Below are 10,164 nucleotides of genomic sequence, written 5' to 3'. Positions count from 1 at the left end.
GACTTTTTTACGAGTTGTAATTTTTCACGGCAGTGTTTTGTGTTTTTTTGCTTTGCACTTCTTAGTAAATGACCGAGATTCATACTTAAACAGCCGCGTTTTGACCGATGGTGTATTCATTCGTAATTTTTTACCTGAACTAGCAAAAAATTACGAATGCCCTCATCACTGCCGTGATTAGTGTTTAGTAAATGACCGAGATTTACCGAGATGACACTTTGATGAAAAAACGGCATCTCGGTCAAAATCGGGAGCTTAGTAAATATACCCCTGTGTGTGTGTGTATATGGGGGGGGGGCAAAGTGGTGACTGGAGGGGACAATATGTGTGTGCGGTGACTAGGGGCACTGTATGGTCCAGGAAGGGGGAGGAAGCAGACTGGCCATGTGGTTTGTGCCACTTTGTATATATATATATATATATATATATAGATAGATAGATATATATATATATATATATATATATAGATATATATATATATATATATATATATATCTATTTAAGCAGGGACCTGCGGCAGTGTGATGCATTGAAGGGACATATACAGCAGCACTGTCAACGCAGTACTAGCGGGAGGAGGTGATCCAGTCCCTCCTCTCACCTTTTCTTCTCCTCTCTGATGCTGTTGCCCAACGTCACAATCCAACAGAAACCAGAAGAGGGGAACCGCTGCTGCCGGTGCTGAAAGGGTGAACCGCCGCTGCCTCAGGTACCCAGTGCGTTATGTACTGAAGGGACACACACACAGTGATGCTTGTACTAGGGGTACGTGGACAGAATGAGCTACACAGTGCCACCTGTACCCCCTCTCTCTCTACCCTGGCCCTCTTTCTCTACCCTCTGTCTCGCCTTTCTCTTTTTCTCCCTCCTTTTCTCTGACTGCTAATATATGGTGCTTGGCATGTCCGGTAGGCAGTGCAAGGCACGCCACTTCAGTTGTGCACCCCCTTATAAAATGTGCTGCGCACGCCTATGATGGTGATGGTGTGTGGGAGCGACACTTATACTTTGGTAATGACAATAATTGGCATATTTTCCCAGAGAAAACGACAACGGTGACATATATGAGAAAACCACAATAAATTACGTAAAACTGTTGTTTGAATGAAACCTTTTAAGAACCTCATCTAGAAGTGAACATGCCCAATTTTTGCTAAATGAGTATCCTGCGTTTAGTATTGTGCTTGGAGTATTTTGAGAGCTTCTTTGTACTTAAATTGAAGCAGTTCCTCCAAATCAATGTGACGACAATGAATTTGTATTTGCAAACGTTTACTGTAATTGTATGATCAGTAGACCAAATATGCAGCTTCTGTAATGCTGAAAGGCCCATATGATAATGCTGCTCTTCATGTGGGCAGGCAAATAATGACAGCCACCGGTAATTCTCTTGGCACAGACAATACATTTTGTTCAGTATATTGATGTGAGATTTTGTTCAGGTGACTCATAAGCCACATAATCACAAACAGATCAAGGCAATAATGCAGCACAGCAGAACTTTCTGTTCAATTACATTTTTGTTATTTTCTTCCTTTCAGCAGGAAACAAAATAAATAGAAGAAATCACAGAAGGTAGTATTGTGCATTTAGTGCTCTGTCCTACGTAGAAGAATATTGACTTCTGATCCTGGCTGCATCATACTGAAGAATGAAAATGTACGTAAGCAGTCGATGCTGGAGGAGGATAGAGAAGTCAGTGGCATTATTCTCTGTTTTTTAGATGGTTGGGTACAAGAGCAGCTGCTGAACTATGCTGGGAGCCAGGGCCGTAACTAGGGTGGTGTGACATGTGCCAGTATGCCACCACACAGGGCACTGTAAGGCAGGGGGCACTGTTCTGCAGCACCTGTCAAATTTCTGTTTTAATCACTCTCACTTGCAACTTCCTCCTGTTGAATCTCCGGCATCACCTGGCGGACCCAATTTCCCCACTGGCGTTTCTATAATGGGTACAATGTGTGCTGTGTGTATTTTAATACTTACCTTTCCACAGTCCCATGTCGGGTGTGCAGCGGCTGCGACAATCACAGCATAAATGGCCGACGCACATGTGCAGTAGTGAAATTGGTCTCTGGAACATGGCATGTTTCCAGAGACCGACACATGCTCAGAAGACTGCGGCATACTACTGCGCCGCGCAGAGGTGGGGGCCCACCCAGAGTCTGCGCATGGGCCCCTCCTCTTTTTAAAAGCCACTGCATCTCCCCTTCGCGTCCCTAAGCACCTTCACTCCTTTATTAAGGCATACATGTCAAAATACTGTTAGGCTTCCAATACAGGAGCAAATAGCTCCATGAGTAAGGTGGCCGATACTGTTAAATATTCAAATGTGTTCTAAAGCATTTAAAAAACAACACAAAAATAAAACCACAAAAAATAAACACACACAAAACAAAGGGTAGATGGGCCTAAACCTCTTTTCCTGCTGCCAAATTCTGTGTTTCTATTTATAAAAATGAGTGCTATTTTCTCCGCATTCCATACTGGATGAAGTCAGGTGATGTAACACAGTGATATCGCTTGGAACTATCCTAATAATGACAGTATGAGGGGGTTCCAGTCAGGATGTCAACATTCACAATGTTGATATTTAAAATGTTGACACCATGTCAACATATTTTGAATGTTGACATTGTTAATGTCGACCATCACAATGTCAACACATCTAATTAGGGTTAGTACTAGACTACAATTGGGTGTGGTATACAAGATCTACAATGTCTAGGGCGACAGTCATTAGGTCGACCCCATATGGTCAACATGCATTGAGTCGACATTGACAAAAGGTCAACATGGATAAAAGGTGAACCTATGAAAGGTCAACACAGGAAAAGGTCAACAGGATCAGAAGGTTAACGTGACAAAGACTGACACAAAAATGGTCAACACACTTTTTTTTTTGCATTTTTGGGGTTAGTGTGGATAGTTTTACCATCAGCGACCACCATGTGTAGAAACGCATCCCCTTGCGGGCTTGCTTCGTTCATTACGCTTCGGGCACGGTGTCTCGCTCCACTCCGCTTTGCTCACCACAAGGTTACTAAAGGTTATGATTTGTGAAATGGATAGTCAAGTATGGAAAAAGTCCAAAAACATGAACCCTCCCCAAAAAAATGTGTCGACCATATGCGTGTCAACCATTGCCATGTCAACCATTTGAACATGACAACCTTTTGCCCATGTCGACCTTTTCCACTTTTGACCTTTCAGAGGTCGACATTTTGTCAATGTTGACCTAATGCAGGTTGACCATATGGGGTCAACCTATCGACTGTCAAACTAGAAATTGTTGACCTAAAGTCCGGATCACACTAGAATTAGGATTAGGGTGTAATAGTGCTATTTCACGCACACTGCTTTTCACCGTACGGCTAAAAGCCGCCCATTTTTTTTTGCCCATGAATCAGTGGCTTTCACATGCAACAGCTTTGGCATCTCGTCAGACCCGAACACAGCCACGCGTCTGTACGCTGCATCTGCATTCAGAGAGCCTGCGCACGCGCACCCACCACAGTGTGTGGCTGCAAATGGGGACGCATCGTGAGGCGGTGCCACACACATGCTGGGCGGCCTTGCCCTGTGCTGGACGTCCCCCAGCATGTGAGTAGATAGATGCAGATTTGCTGCAGGAAGCAAGATCTGCGTCCATCTCTGAATAACCCCCATTGTGCCATGTTGAATGTTGTGGGCATGCGCAGCAGCCGTAGCCACCGTAGCAGTAGCAGCAGCCGGAGGGCAGCCATCCTTGTATGTGGTTATTGACAGCTGTAACATGGCGACCGCGCCGTGTCCGTGATGTCTGAAAGAACCCATCTAGTTTCATAGTTGAATAAATAAAGTACACGGCTAAAACACGGGCTGCTTTTTACCGTCTGCTCAAAAATGGTGTGTGAAATAGCCCTAGGGTTAGTTTCAGGCTGCAATCATGAGTATAAGCCAGTGGTTCTCAAACTGTGTGCCGTGGCTCCCTGGGGTGCCTGGGGACACTTGCAGGGGTGCCATGGATTGGTGGTCGGGGACCAATACCAATTATTTATGGTCAATGCAATAGGCAAACCTAGTGCTGGTGGCTGCCAATCATAGCATATGTGGACAAACAGAAGCAAATCCTATCCCTGAAAACACAATTGAACTTATGGATGACATATAAACACAATTTAGTTAATTTAATATTTCTTTCTACATTTTTTAATAAGAAACTTTTATCTTAGGGGTGCCATGAAAAAAATCTGATATTCTAGGGCGCCTTGATTAAAAAAGTTTGAGAACCACTGGAGCCTTTGGCAAAAACATAACAGGGTCCAATTTGCTGGTCCCAGTGTGACTCCAGCAAGATAAACGCTAGATTTAAAGCAGCAAATAGTTTAAGGCAAAGTTGGTTTTGCCTTAACACAAATTGCTGCTTTGAATCTAGCGTTTATCTTGCTGGAGTCACACTGAACCAGCAAATTAGACCTATATGTAAGTGGAATTGTACTGAACAGTAACAGGCCATCAAAGTTATTAAAATAATTTCAGACTTTTTGACTGTAGGTCAGGCCTATCTATGTTCCTGATGTAGAAGGTACACAGACCATGGGGGTCATTCCGAGATGATCGTAGCTGTGCTAAATTTAGCACAGCTACGATCAGTCACACTGACATGCGGGGGGACGCCCAGCACAGGGCTATCCTGCCCCGCATGTCAGTCCGGCCCCCCCTCGCAGAAGTGCAAAGGCATCGCACAGCAGCGATGCCTTTGCACTTCAAGAGTAGCTCCTGACCAGCGCAGCTTTATCGTGCTGGCCGGGAGCTACTCATCGCTCCCCGGCCCGCAGCGGCTGCGTGTGAAGTCATGCAGCCGCTGCGGCCCGCCCCCCGTTCAGTCCGGCCATGCCTGCGTTGGCCAGACCACGCCCACAAAACGGCGGCCAAACGCCGCCGTTCCGCCCCCCCGCCCAGCGACCGCCTCTGGCTGTCGGCCGTCTGGCATGCGCCGGTGCACTGTGGCGCTGGCGCATGCGCAGTTCTGACCCGATCGCACCGCTGCGATAAACTGCAGCATGCAATCGGGTCAGAATGACCCCCCATGCACGGCTGTTACTTCTCACAAATTCTCAAGTGCGAAAATAAGCGAGTGCCTGTTTGCACATTCCCCTTGTGCACTAGCAAACATCGGACTGAGCAAGCCCTGCCACGTCCACTTTGCATAACTGAGCAATTCACTGGTGGGTCCTATTTCTCCACCTTCAACTCAACATCGATTGCAACATCAACTCCTCGAGCACCCACTATCTGGTGCAAAGTATTCCTTGTAACTTTCTTACGACATGACCAGTGACCAGTGTGGCTGCAGTGCTGCGAAAGAGATCCCTTCCACATGCCGAAACACGCACATGACACTCCCATAACATGCCCATGACACCTCCCAGAGGCGTCACCAGGTGTGGTGACACCCGGTGCGCACCCCTGATGTACTGCCGCGACCGCGGCAAAAGGGGGCGTGGCCTTACAGCTAGGGGCGTGGCTTCATGGGGAAACTGCTATCGTCACTCTGGGGGCGTGCCCAGCATCTCCGGAGATGCTGGGCTTCCCCCAGAGACGGTTTCAGTGTGCTGTCGGCTCCTCTGCTATGACAGGAGCCGGGAGCTGTAGCGGAATTTCACACTGCAGCACCTGGCTCCTGTCACTGCGGAGGAGCTGACATTTGGTGTCACCCCCTCCAGGTGTCACACCCGGGTGCGGGCCGCACCCCCCGCACCCGCCTTGTGACGCCACTGACACCTCCTCTTTTTGCCAAGACTTAGGTCAACTCTCAGTCTCTCACCATGAACCGCCCATAGATAGCAGATGCTGTCTCGAGTCATAGCCGTATCATACATACATGCTTATGTCACCACACACCTTGGTTCACATGTGCACATTGAGGGTTTCCTAGACTTTTTAGCACATGTGCAATAGCAAATAATTGCCCAACTGAGCAGACAGCAGTACTGCGTCCACTTCTGAATCAGGCCCATTGTCTCTAGAATCTTCAGTTATTTAAAAAGAATATTAAAAACAAAGAAGTAAAAAAGGAAGAAAAAAAACTAGTCATGTGATGGTCAGGTGGTAATTCAATACCTTGGTCACCATGCCTTAATAAGGTTATCAGTGATTGGCTGAGTGGTGCAGGAGACAGCTCCTGATTAGCTGACTGGATATTTATAAGCATTTCTCATTGAAGCAGGATTCATTTTGGGTTCATGCTCCTCAGAATGATGCATTTATTATATGCATTTATTATATAGGATTTCTTTTCTTTCTCTTTATAAATTACACAATTCTTACTGGATTATGGACCAGAAAGAAGGAAGATTTTAGCTATTGAATGTGGTGCTGACAGTTATTTATCAGTTATGGACCAATATTACATAATTTATAACATGGGCAATTTTAAATAATTTATAGCATGGTCAGTATTCACTAATTTATTACTATCGCTTATTAGATCACAAGGTGGAAATGTACATGTATAGAAGAAAAAAAAAGTATGACTCTTGTTTGGGCGCACTCTTGTGTTAACTATCTACTAATTGATAAGTAAAATATTAGAGGAGTAATACCAGTATAATAATAGTTTCTACTCTTTGAAGTACGTGGGGGTTAAACACGACAGGTTGGAGATGGAGTAGGTGTTGATAGGTCAGCTGGAGACAATAGTCTCATAAATGGATGTTCAGATCTTAATTATTCCTAGATAATTGCATGTCGGAAGTTGGCTATAGATTAAGCTACTTCCCTCTGCCCAAGATCTGTACAAACTGAGTTTGTATTAATGCAGCCCTAATTGGGTTACAATCGTGAAGTGGGAGAGCCCATACACTTGGTAACACTTCTCAACAATTGCCTACGTAATGAGTAAAAAAGAAGAAGTAGGAAAATAAAGTATAAGTGGTGATACTGCTGTTGGTATCTTTTCTACAGGAAGGGGAGTTTCCTACTTCACTGGGTATTCCCTAGTGGTCGCCCGTCTAGGTACTGACTCAGCCCACCTGCGTTTAGCTTCCAAGATCGGACGAGATTGGGCGTGAACGTAGGGGTATGGTCGTAGGAAGGTTCAGACCTGTAGTACCAATGAGAGTGCACCGAAATAGGAGGATTGAATCCGCCTTGGAAGGATGAATGCTGGAAATGCGTACTGAGAAAGGAAAGAAGTGACAGGAAAGTGAAAAAAATGTGAATCTGCTGTCCACGTTAGACCGAGGAAGCGTATCTCCTGAGGGGACACGCTCCTCTGAATCGTGGATGAGAGTTCACAGAAGAAAGAACAGTTGGAGGAGATAAGTGTGTGATTCTGGGAAGGGAAGAGAAGGAGGCACAAAAAGAGAAGGTTATTTACACATTAACTGTAGGTCCCCAGGGGGTTATCTCAGGTGTGTGATTGCTGCCAGATCCTGGTCCAAAGATACAACACAATGACAGGTGTTAGAAAGCAAATAACCACCAGGGATGGAGAGACATATCTCATGAATGGTATAAAGGTGCAGTATATGTATCTTGTTATTAGTGCACTTTAGATTCATATGATAATCAACAGTTCGGTAGACAAATTTATGCCGTGCCCCAGAACCTTAGATTTCACAGGTGATATAAGCAGAATGTCCCAATCAGGACAGAACTCAATTGTTGGCACAGGGCTAAACCTGAGGCAAAGGAGAGAGATACCTCTGTACACTTCTCTCAGAGGTGAGGAAACTTCACGAGAGCAAGCGATGCACAATTTGAGATTACCAATGGCAGAATAGTTGTAGGATCACAACACACCTATCTTTTTTACTTTTGGGTGTGAGAGATGAGTGTTACACATTGTATTGAGGCTAGAAGCACCAGCGATATATCTCATAACAATTCCTGTACTATAGCAAGGGTGCTAAATCATAGCAATAGACATGGTACAACAATGATCAACATTCCCACTCCAAGTGTCAGACAGGTCAGGTGCTTGCAGGAATGTAGGAAAAATATGTATATCACGTTGGTAGTGGACTTTAGATATATATAACAATCAACAGTGTAACATATCAGGACAGATCTCTATTTATGATATAGAGCTATACCTGAGGCACAGGAAAGAAATACCCCTGTACGCTTCTCTTAATGGTGAGAATTTTTTTTTTCTCTCACGAGAGTATGCTATGCACAATTTGAGATTACCAAGGGCAGAGTACATGCAGAGTCACACCGCACCTATCCTATTTATACTTGGGTGTGAGAGAAGAATTGTGGCAATTTATACTAGGGCTGGAAGCACCAGTAATATAGCTTGGAGCAATTTCTGCACTATAGCAAAGGTGCTTAATCTTAGCAATAGGTATAGTACAACAAAGATCAACATCACCACTCCAAGTGTCAGACAGGTCAGGTGCTTGTAGGAATGCAGGAAAACGCGTTTCACCCGGTCTCGGGCTTGTTCACTTCCATCCTGAACAGCTCCTTAGAGTTTCCATAACTGGGTGTTTAAAAACCCTGAGTGATTATTGTCAGCCAATGCCTGACCGTGTGGGCGGATGTGTGTTAGGCATATGGTCCAATCCAGGGCCTTTAAAGTAGGTCATATGGGCGGATTATACTGGGGAAGGTAAAGTGAACTGAGAGGGGCGGAAGTGGCACTTCTCACTTCCGCCCTACGCGTGTTGTCGCAATAGAGACATACATGACAATGTGATCCAAAAGCGACAGGGTATAGTAGGCTGTGTGTCGTCGGGGTAGCGGGATATGTTCCCGTCCTAATAGGGTAATAGCGTCTAAACGGTCGCGTAGCGTTGGAGAGTGTGGGCGGAAGCTGTCATCCGAACTTCCGCCCACTCTCCGTTTGTCCGGTTGCTAGGATACCCGCGTCTGTGTGACTGAAGCGGAAGAATAAGGGAGGCTGGCTTAAGATTACTGACGTGTCCTAGTAATTGCTAAGGGGCATTGGGGGAGGGGTCAGGATGCCCCGCCCACCCTCAGTACTTGAGAATGTAGGTAAAAGCTACCTATGTATAAGTGACTGAGAGGTGTGAATATTGGAATGGGTAATAACTTTGGAGTTTATGATTATGAATGTGCAAAATGTGTATACAAGAGTAATAAACATAACTGTGGTTGTGAAACTGAAAATAAAAGATAGAGATAAATGGCAGAGGTGAAAAAAGGTAGGTAATGAACAAATAAGTGAATAAGAATATGGATAAATAAATTAATTATATGAGCTGAGAGATATGTGTGGAAAATTTATGTGTATAAAAAATATTGTTACAGTTATCTTTGTTTGGGTGAAAGACTAAGTGTGTGAATATTTATGTGTATAAATGTGTGTGTGAGTGAATGAAGTGACTATGAAGTGAATAGGGTGCTAAATACTGAGAGCGACCATTGGGTGAGTCACAGGTGAGTGATAAACAATGTAGGAGTATAAACCAATGGGGGACAAGTGTTGGTCTGAGTGACAAAAGTGTTGAATTAGGGCATGAATAACTATAATGCCACGGGCTGGCAGATAATGGTATATATAAATGTTAAGGGTGAGGAATGGGCGGAAAAAGTGCACCCAGGGGGAAAAAAGGGGGTGATGCTGTGATTGGGAATAAATACATGGGTGAAGGGAGTTAGTGTAGTGAGATGATTGGTGTCAAGCCTATGTCAGGATGATGTGTAGGTAGGGTGAAAGTACTGGTTACTGTTGAACATGAGTATAACGTGGAAGATATAACTAATTAAAAATAAAAATAAATATAAAAATGAATATAAAAAATGCCTAAATATACTTATTGAAACATGAGGTATATGTTGGATGAAAAAGGTTGAATAAAAGAAGAGAGATGAGAGGCCCAAAGGGTAATGAGGTTGTCTGAGGTGCTCACCTCAGATGTTGTGAGAACCAAGAGGGGAACTGGAGGAATTGGATAGGTCATGAGGGTTGATTGTGATCATGGTTATAAGAATACGTTGTAATTAATATTCTCATTAAGGCCATTCGGTCGAAGTCCACCCAGTCTAAAGGTCCACTCGCTTTCTTTTTTCAAAAGTTCTTTGGTTATATCGCCACCCCTGATTCCCAGATGGATTTGCTCCAGACCAAAAATCTTAAGGTCCTTCTGGTGATCCTTATGATGGGTGTGAAAATGTCTGGCAACTGTTGTTATCTGCTTCATCCGGGCA

At 44.5% G+C, this 10,164-nt stretch overlaps 1 pseudogene; it reads right to left on the bottom strand.

The window, feature by feature from the left end:
- Positions 1-6,958: 6,958 nt before the first annotated feature.
- LOC134930234 (5S ribosomal RNA) lies at positions 6,959-7,077 on the bottom strand (annotated as a pseudogene).
- Between the last annotated feature and the right edge of the window lie 3,087 nt (positions 7,078-10,164).

Source organism: Pseudophryne corroboree, chromosome 5 (genome assembly GCF_028390025.1).
Source record: "Pseudophryne corroboree isolate aPseCor3 chromosome 5, aPseCor3.hap2, whole genome shotgun sequence".
Classification (NCBI taxonomy): Eukaryota; Metazoa; Chordata; class Amphibia; order Anura; family Myobatrachidae; genus Pseudophryne; species Pseudophryne corroboree.
The sequence above is the reverse complement of the archived record's forward strand: the minus strand, read 5'-3'. Positions and strand labels throughout refer to the sequence as shown.